This window comes from Barbatula barbatula, assembly GCF_947034865.1.
Source record: "Barbatula barbatula genome assembly, chromosome: 16".
Classification (NCBI taxonomy): domain Eukaryota; kingdom Metazoa; phylum Chordata; class Actinopteri; order Cypriniformes; family Nemacheilidae; genus Barbatula; species Barbatula barbatula.
This window is the reverse complement of record NC_136779.1, coordinates 12,500,974-12,510,281: the sequence shown is the minus strand read 5'-3', so window position 1 is coordinate 12,510,281 and position 9,308 is coordinate 12,500,974. Positions and strand designations below refer to the sequence as shown.

General features: G+C 34.5%; 1 pseudogene across 1 annotated transcript; it reads left to right on the top strand.

Moving 5' to 3' along the window:
• Window positions 1-3,707: 3,707 nt before the first annotated feature.
• Window positions 3,708-5,135, top strand: LOC306905925 (interferon-induced protein with tetratricopeptide repeats 5-like; annotated as a pseudogene). Its single transcript has one exon. The product of its transcript is annotated as an interferon-induced protein with tetratricopeptide repeats 5-like (transcript).
• Window positions 5,136-9,308: the final 4,173 nt, after the last annotated feature.

Below are 9,308 nucleotides of genomic sequence, written 5' to 3'. Positions count from 1 at the left end.
AGCCTCCAAGAAAAAAACCAGCCTGAGCCAGGAGCATGTGGACATGCTAACATTTTTGCATTGCAATGCAAAGTGTCTGAACAAAGGGAGTGAGAGAGAGTGAGTGCGTGCGTTTGTGAGTGTGTTTGTCTGAGTGTTGTAAATTCAAACAAATCCTGTAACTGTTAAGTTTTTTGATTTGTATTTTTCTTTATTTGTTTTATATTATTTATTGTTCATCAGACAGCTCTGGTGCTAAAAAATCTTTTTGTGCAATTAAAAAAAAACCTATATATTTAATTTCAGCAGATATAAAGTACACATGTGATGTGTGTATGTTTTTTGTGTTAGTCCATTTTTTCTTTTACTTAGGGATGTTCAAGGAGCAATCTGTTTGTGCACTTTCGAAATATGTTTTGCACAGTTCTATGTTTCAATAAAGGGTTGAAAATGAATGCTTTTTATTTTTATTTGATTCATCGATTAATCGAACAAAAAATCGACAGATTAATCGATTATTAAAAAAATCGTTAGTTGCAGCTCTAGTGTGTAAATTTATTTTCTTTTGATTCCATTTGGAGGCCTGGCACCTAGCCTGCCTACTTTTATTGTCTCCATGAAATCTATGTGAAATACATTACAATTTAAGGATCTGTTTAATTAACAATATATAACTCTGTTTTATAAACATAATGCAATTACTTTAACAAAGTTCAAGTTTAGATAACATAAAGTAAGTACATTTATTTTTGTTAGATATCCTTCAATTTCTGAGTAAAGAGTAAAGAAATTATTTTCTCCAAAGCTCCTTCAAAACAGTATGTATTTTAAAAGGCAGGGCAAGACTAATAGAAAGCTTGGCATATGATGAAAACATGGCATTCTGTAGAGAGCTTGTCTTGCCCTCAGCCTACACCTGAAAGCCCAGGGCACCAAAACAATGCATTTATGAGTCCAGAACATGCTCACTGTCCTCTGAACATGACTAAATGGTCATTAATTGCTTAAATGAGAAGGCCTTTTTACTTGGGCACATCATTAATGTGGCATAAAGTGTCTTTTGAAGCAATACACATTTAACATTTTAGAAATCCCTGAACTGTTATAAACTATTTCCTCTGATAGAGAGCTTTAGTCTTAGAATACTGCAATTGCTACTTGGTGTAAGATATACATACAAAATGAAAGTCTTTTCTGTCCATTTCTCAGAAAGCTTTTTAGGAATTCCATTGTTACCTGAGGAATGTCAACTGAAAATTAAAGCATACATTTGTAACCTGCACACATTCCTATTACACAGCAGCTCACTCAGGGTTTAGGTTTCCATTCCGAAGTTGTCCCTCCCATTTTTTGGAAAGACTATTAAAGCAGCACCTAAACCAGCTTCCCTTTCAAACAGCTACTAGAACATTTCTCATACAGACACAGTCCAAGATCATGTAAGTAATCTATCCAAATTAGTTTTAGGATTATAACCAGAGCCGGACAGTAACGGAGTACATTTACTCGAGTACAGTACTTAAGTACAATTTTGAGGGATCTGTACTTTACTTGAGTATAATTTTTGGGGAGTACTCATGACTTTACTCAAGTACATTTGAGAGGCAAATATTGTACTCTTTACTCCGCTACATTTCTATCCATAACCGTAAGTACCCGTTACTTCTAAAAAGGAAAAAGAACATCTCGGAAACCACCAATTAGTTTTTTCCCTCTCAAACGTGATTGGATTGTGCAGGCGCCACTTATTGGGCGAGCCTATCAGCAACAATCACCCAGACCTCAGAGCTCTATCATTTGCTGTACACAGCTGTCAATCATCTCACGTCTGCATGACACGTCCTGTGTACACTTCCTCATTCAGGACATCCGCGATGAAGCTAAAGTAACATTTCTTCACCAAAACAAGAAGCTAATAAATGCACGATTGAAGAATATGTGTTTTGTGTGTATTTTCATGCGATTTGGGGGTATTTTTATACGAATAAAGAATAAAGGGAAGAGTAGCCAATAGCGTCATATAAAATGCTAAATATAACATGAAATGAACTTGAAAACATCGCGACCGGTCAGCTGATTTTCTTTAATCATTATTATTTTCTCTTCTTTGCTCTATGCTGCGTGTATAACACGGTCAGGTTCAGAGGTGTGTCAGAACATTGCTATATCGCCTTCTTTGCTGTTTTAGGTTTTTTGATTTCAGGGGCGGCGTTTGCGTATGGCCCTAGCGTTCAGAAAACATTGTTGAAACAAAGTACGTGTGCATAATGAGACTCATTAAAGATAATTAAACTACTTTACACTGATGTGTACATGTAGCATAGGCGTCGGAAGCATGTGTATTTGAGAATGTATAAACACCGTTAATTCACATAGCGTCATTGACGTATAGTCGGTAAGACCGAAGATATGTAGTTTTGACGTGACATCATCGTAATGTTGGTTCGAAGCTCTTTTTGGCTAAACTCGTTTGTCTGCATTTTCCACATTTAAGATCATATACAGGCATTTATTTTCAATAAAACAAAGAAACTGTCTACAAAATGCCTAACAGTGGTTTTGGAATCAAGTGTGAGGTTATGGGTAGTGGGGAGGTCTTTATTTTCCCAATTAGTTGGCATCCATTTAATAATTTTAATAAATCGAATAATTTACACTATTGTTAATAATTTACACTATTGTATTTCATTCATAATGTACAACGCTATCTGTGAAAAATTAAAAAAATATATTGTACGGAAAGACTTTGTAGTGCAGTCGCAGTTTAGGCTATTATGTATTTTGCGATTTGCCACTAGCTATGCCAGGATTAGCTTAAAAATGAAAAGAATCAAGGCTTAACAACCCTGCGACAAGGTAAGACATGTTTTATATTTAATCTTGTTTGCTGAATCTGATCAATGGTTGGTTTATATTTTAGTCTCATGGTCGATTAACGTAGTCGTTGGTGGTTATGACAACATCTGGCTGTGGGTTATTTTTTACTACTTTAAGTTTTGTGGTTACATATATGTGGTATCATTTGGTTTCATTGTGGTTCGTTTTTGTATGGTCTGAGGAAATTTCGCCATACCCTAGGTTTTGATGAAACGCCACTACTGATTGATGAAAAAACAGAGAAACTCACATGTACACACAATTGTTAGCTGAATTGTATTTTCTAATATTACTCATTAATGTAAGACGAGTATTTGCTTTGATGTTCTTGAGTATGCGGTGTGTTGTTTAAAACTGTTCGGTTCAAATGTGGGTGCAAAAAATCCATTAAAACTCTAGCAGAGGTGAAAAGAATAAAGCATGGTAAAAAGATTAAAATTACTTTATTTTACTTTAAATTCCTTTAACATTCTCCAAGGTATTAACATTAACATTTTTCATAACTCCATGTAGGACGTTTCTGTACATAAATGTAAGCACTGTGGCCGTAGTAATGCAATATTTAGAAAATGTACTCTTGTACTCTTGATACTCAAGTACTTTTAAAAACATGTACTTCAGTACTTTTACTTAAGTACACATCTGACTGTAGTACTTTTACTTGTACTTGAGTAAAATTTAGCAAGGGGTATCTGTACTTTTACTCAAGTAATGAACCTGTGTACTCTGTCCGCCTCTGATTATAACTTGTTGCTACATTCTATGACACTCTTGTTACTATATATTATCTTATAAGAGAACAAACAATTGTTAAATCAAAGAGCTTATTATCCTTATTCCTATTTTCAAGTATGGATTATGAGACAACTTTGAGGACAAAACTTCACCAGCTGGAATGTCACTTCACCTGGACTCTGATAAAAGATGATTTAGATCTACCCAGTATTCTCAATAGGTTGGATGAACAGCTCAAGTTGGATGTTGGGAAAAAAGAAAAACTTGCACAAACTTACAATGCTTTAGCATATGTAAAGTTCCTTCAGGAGTTACAAAAAGACTCACTTAGCAAACTCATGACATCTTTGAAGCGTCACAAAGAGTGCCATGAAGAGGAATTCCACAAAGTGTTCATTGTCACCTATGGAAACCTTGCCTGGATCAACTACCACATGAAGAACTACAGAGACTGTGAAAGTTACCTGCAGAAAGTCGAGAAGATAATTGAAAACATTTCCTCTGAGTCTTCATCTGTTCCAGAGGTGCTTGGTGAGAAGGGATGGACCTTTCTTAAATTTTCTCGCAAGTATTATGAGAGAGCCAAAGAATGTTTTAAGAAGACTTTAGATCTGGAACCAGAAGATGGTGAGTGGAACGCTGGTTATGCCATCGCTCTGTATCGAACAGAATATGGGGAATTCACAATTGATAATTCACCCGCTGTCAAGCAACTGAGACGAGCCATTGAAACAAAACCTGATGATGATGTTCTTAAGGTCTTCTTAGCTTTGCGACTGGTTAGAATCAAGAGCTATGAAGAGGCTGACAGCTTGGTAGAAGCGGCTTTAGAAAGATCTCCAGATCACCCACATGTCTTACGATATTCTGGAAAATTCTTTAGATGTAGAGGATATGTGGACAGGGCTATTGATCTGTTGAGCAAAGCCCTTAAATGGTCACCTTATTCAAGTCTCACACATCATCAGTTAGCTCTCTGCTATAAAATGAAGAAAATCCAACTACTGCAAGAAGGATATCATCATGCCAGAGCATCTTGGATTCAACAGATTCGTGATCAGATCATCTACCATTTAGAAATGGCTACTACCCATGCACCCTGCTTTATCCTAGCTTTGAGTGATCTAGCACTACATTATTGAGAACGGCATGAGATTCCTGGAGCTGAAGAGATGTTTCAGATGACCTTCAAAACAGCCAAAGAGAAAAATGACAATCTACATGTGGTTCATTTTTATTATGCTAAATTTCAGTTGTACAGCAACAGAAGTGAAGCTCTAGCTATCAAGCACTTCATGAAATGCCTGAAGATGAGCCCAGGTTCACCTGAAGGGAGGAAAAGTGCTCATGGCTTAAAAAAGATTGCAGAGCAGCAGATTCATAGAAACACACAGGACGGGGAGGCTTATGCAATACTAGGGTTCATTCACAAAGAAAAAGGAGAGAAGAGCCAAGCCATTGAGTGCTATGAGAAAGCTTTGAGCTTTGCAGACAATGATGAGAACCTCTCCAATCTTTGTGCTCTCAGACTGGCCATGCAGTAATGACACTCTAAGTCGCATTATATCGTGTGAAACGAAACATTTGCTACAATTATAAGATATTAAAAAGATATAATTTATTCGACTATCTTATCATTTATAACGCTTTAATTAAGTTCTGTCTTCAAGTTCTTATTCTATTTATCAGAATATACAATATAGCTTTGTATATTATAATTACACTGTTATTATAAGTTATTAACTGTATTAAAACTATAAATATGTTAAAACTATTTAGAAAAACCTTACATTTGGGACTGTGTGTTTGTTTAAAAGAAAATAATAAATGTTTAAAATATTTATAACACCAAGCGCAAATATGGACGTTATGTATACATTTATTGTTGAAAATATATTTTTTTAAATATTTGTTTCGCCTTCCTTTATCACAACATCAATTGTCAAATATGAAACCCTCACATCATCTTCATTATTTCACTTGAATGGAAGTGGATCATATCTAGTAGGTTACACTCAGAATATTATTCAGAAGAAATTACTTCAGACTGTTGTTTACAAACCAAAGTGCAGAAAGTGAAAATTAATTCTATTACTGTTAAAATCACAAATAGTTTGTATAAAAAGTCACTGCTAATGTCAAGCATGCTTTGTTAAACGAATTAATAGTTATAACTTTCGAACTTCGATTAAAACAAACATTGTATATAAGTGGAAAACAGACGATGTGAATACTATTAATACAAAAATATTTTTGGGGGGTTTATTCTCTGCGCATGGTCACCTGTTCCACAAAAGTCTGCGGATTGCTCCTTCAGAAATCCTTACGTAAAATGACTGATGGTACTTTCGGTTTTGATTCTTCAAAACTTCCTCACACAAATGTAAAGGTTTGGATGTCACGCAGAAAATGAGGTTACTTTTTACTTATTTTTCCACTTTTGTTTTGTCTAAACTGGACGTGGATCGAAACTGTTTGTTAGATAATCAAAAACATTAAAGTGGTGCGTATTGTAATATGATCGCAATGTAATGTATGTTATACATTTATTTTGATACCTGTATCTGCATCGTTCAACTGTAAGAAAAAGGCAACAGAGAAATGTTCAGTAAAGAAATGAGAGAGGAGGAGATAAACCTAAACGCATGGCAAGAGAATTATGATTTCGGCCTATAATTTGCACAATAATGTCAACATGCACATTGATTAAACTCGTGTAATTCTTTATTTCAACATTCGTCACAGTTATTCCATCAAAGCAGTTAAAGAGACATTATCTGTTATTGTTATCGTTGATTAACAACAAAAAATAAACTCTTGAGGAAGTGTGTGTGTAATCTGTCAGAGTCAGAGACGTTCGGATCCATATGCAGTACTTTATTATCAAGAATGGTCAAACAGGCAGAGAACAGAGAACAGCTTCAGGGATGTCAGGGGATGTCCAAAATCGGAAACAGTAACAAGCAGAGGTCAAGGCAGGCAGCAAAGAATGACAGTCGGTATATACAATCCAAGAAAAAACACGGAAGGCACAAACACAGGGAAACAGTTCGGAAATGTCAGATTAGGCTACTCAAGACTTTGCAATCATTGAGATTCCAGACACAGTATATATAGGGGAGTGGTAATGTGGAAAACCTGGTGGTGAGTAGCATGGGATTATGGGAAATGGAGTTGAAAATGGACACAAAATGCCAGAGTCCTGAGTGGAGTGCCATCTACTGGAGTTCATGGGCATGTATGAAACAACTACTTTAGCAAATGTATGTATTTCCATGTACTTTGGGAGGTTGCATCATTATTTTACAGGCCTATTAACTAACAACTTTCAAGTACATGGCTAGTCGCAAACAAATTGTCAAACTGTTAACAATACATTGTTTAATATTATTAATATTTTTATTTGACATATAAAACAGCATAGGAGATACCATATTTATTGATTTTTTCTTAATTCTTGCCGTCACCCCATAGGACAAATTTGAATATTAGTAAATTATTGTGTTATGAAATCTAAATTTATATAATTACACACGCACACACACACACACATTCACGTATACACTGTAAAAATTAAAACATGCTATTTACTTAAAAAAAATTAGGTAACATTGTTACACTTATTTTTTTTAAGTATTTTTTAAGTATTTTTTTTTGTGGAATTTACCTTAATAAATAAAGTAAAATTCCCTTAACTTTTCAATCAACGGCACATGATGACTTTCTATAATTTAAGCAATGTGCTTTATTTATTTAAGTTGTCTCACAAAAGTTTGCAGTAAAATTCACTTAACTTTTCAATCAACGGCACATGATGACTTTCTATCATTTAAGCAATGTGCTTTATTTATTTAAGTTGTCTCACAAACATTTTTAGTAAAATTCACTTAACTTTTCAATCAACGGCACATGATTACTTTCTATCGTTTAAGCAATGTGCTTTATTTATTTAAGTTGTCTCACAAACATTTTTAGTAAAATTCACTTAACTTTTCAATCAACGGCACATGATGACTTTCTATCATTTAAGCAATGTGCTTTATTTATTTAAGTTGTCTCACAAACATTTTTAGTAAAATTCACTTAACTTTTCAATCAACGGCACATGATTACTTTCTATCGTTTAAGCAATGTGCTTTATTTATTTAAGTTGTCTCACAAAATTTTGCATAAAATTCACTTAACTTTTCAATCAACGGCACATGATGACTTTCTATCATTTAAGCAATGTGCTTTATTTATTTAAGTTGTCTCACAAACATTTTTAGTAAAATTCACTTTAACTTTTCAATCAACAGCACATGATGACTTTCTATCATTTAAGCAATGTGCTTTATTTATTTAAGTTGTCTCACAAACATTTTTTGTAAAATTCACTTATCTTTTCAATCAACAGCACATGATGACTTTCTATCATTTAAGCAATGTGCTTTATTTATTTAAGTTGTCTCACAAATAAGGTTAGTAATATTTCCTCATTTGTATTGATAAAAAAATGACTTGAAAATAATATGTACTGCCAAGTCGTCAAAGCAGTTTTAAGACTTAAACAAAAAAACTTCCATTTTCAAGATAACTGAAAATGGTCTTTTTGTTCCACAAACGTGTGGGAAAGTTTCACATTCCAGATTTTTTATAACAATTTATAGCAAAACGTGATGTAACAAAACCATGTAGACCAATCTCAAATGCTTAATCCCGTTTTCAACAGAACTTGGTACAATGCGTTGTCTCTCAATCTAAGTCATGAGGAGTTTGTTTTTAAGTGATAATAATTTGCCGGACAACTTGCACACATCGAGTTCCAAGAGCAGCTTTTGAAAGGCCTCAAATGTGTTTTTTCGGGTAGGTGAGGTTTAGTGCATACGTGAGGCCAAGAAGAACAGCACAGGCTCTAGCCAAATTGCCCAAGCCAGCCATTACTTGCACCCCCTCCAAGATGATGCTGATGTCCTCCTGATGATCTCCTTTGCAGATGGCAATTTTCATTATCTGCTGCAGTATATCTTGCTGCACATCTCCGTTGTCACACTGTAAAACAAACGTTACATGAGTCGTTTTATACGGCCTATCTCTATACTGCGTTGGATGTCATTTTTTTAATTGATTTGTGTATGGTTGTAAACAAAACATTTTATTATAACAGTTTAAAATGCTATGGTAACTAAGATAACCATCTTAGTTTAACTTTAACATTAATAAAATAATAATATGATGTTTTAGTGGACACAAATAGTCACAATAACATAGCTCAAGTACAGTTTCAACAATGAAAGAGAATTCAGAGAATAAAAAACGTTAAAAAAAATTGTTGATACTTGTGTGGAGGGATGATGTCAATAATGTTCAGTTCACTTATTAAAATGTTTATTCCGAGCCAACTCGCACCACTCCAAGTGTGATTCAACTAGCTTCGCCGCCTTTGGAGGTGGTTGCATCTCTTGATGCCCGGTGGAGTGAGGTTTACATACACAGTTCTTACTAGCTGCTCTCTGTATGTACATGACATAATATCCTTCTATACATCACACCTTTTGGGTATGATAACCTTCATTTTTTTATACAATATTTCAATGGTCCACTTTAGACATTCTACTAACTATAAGTATACATGCCAACTAACTCTCATCAGAGTAACAGTAAACATGTGGCCCAAGGTCTTGGGACACTTGTGTGAAATTGTTCGCATTAACGTTTGTCTTAAAATCACACCCAGA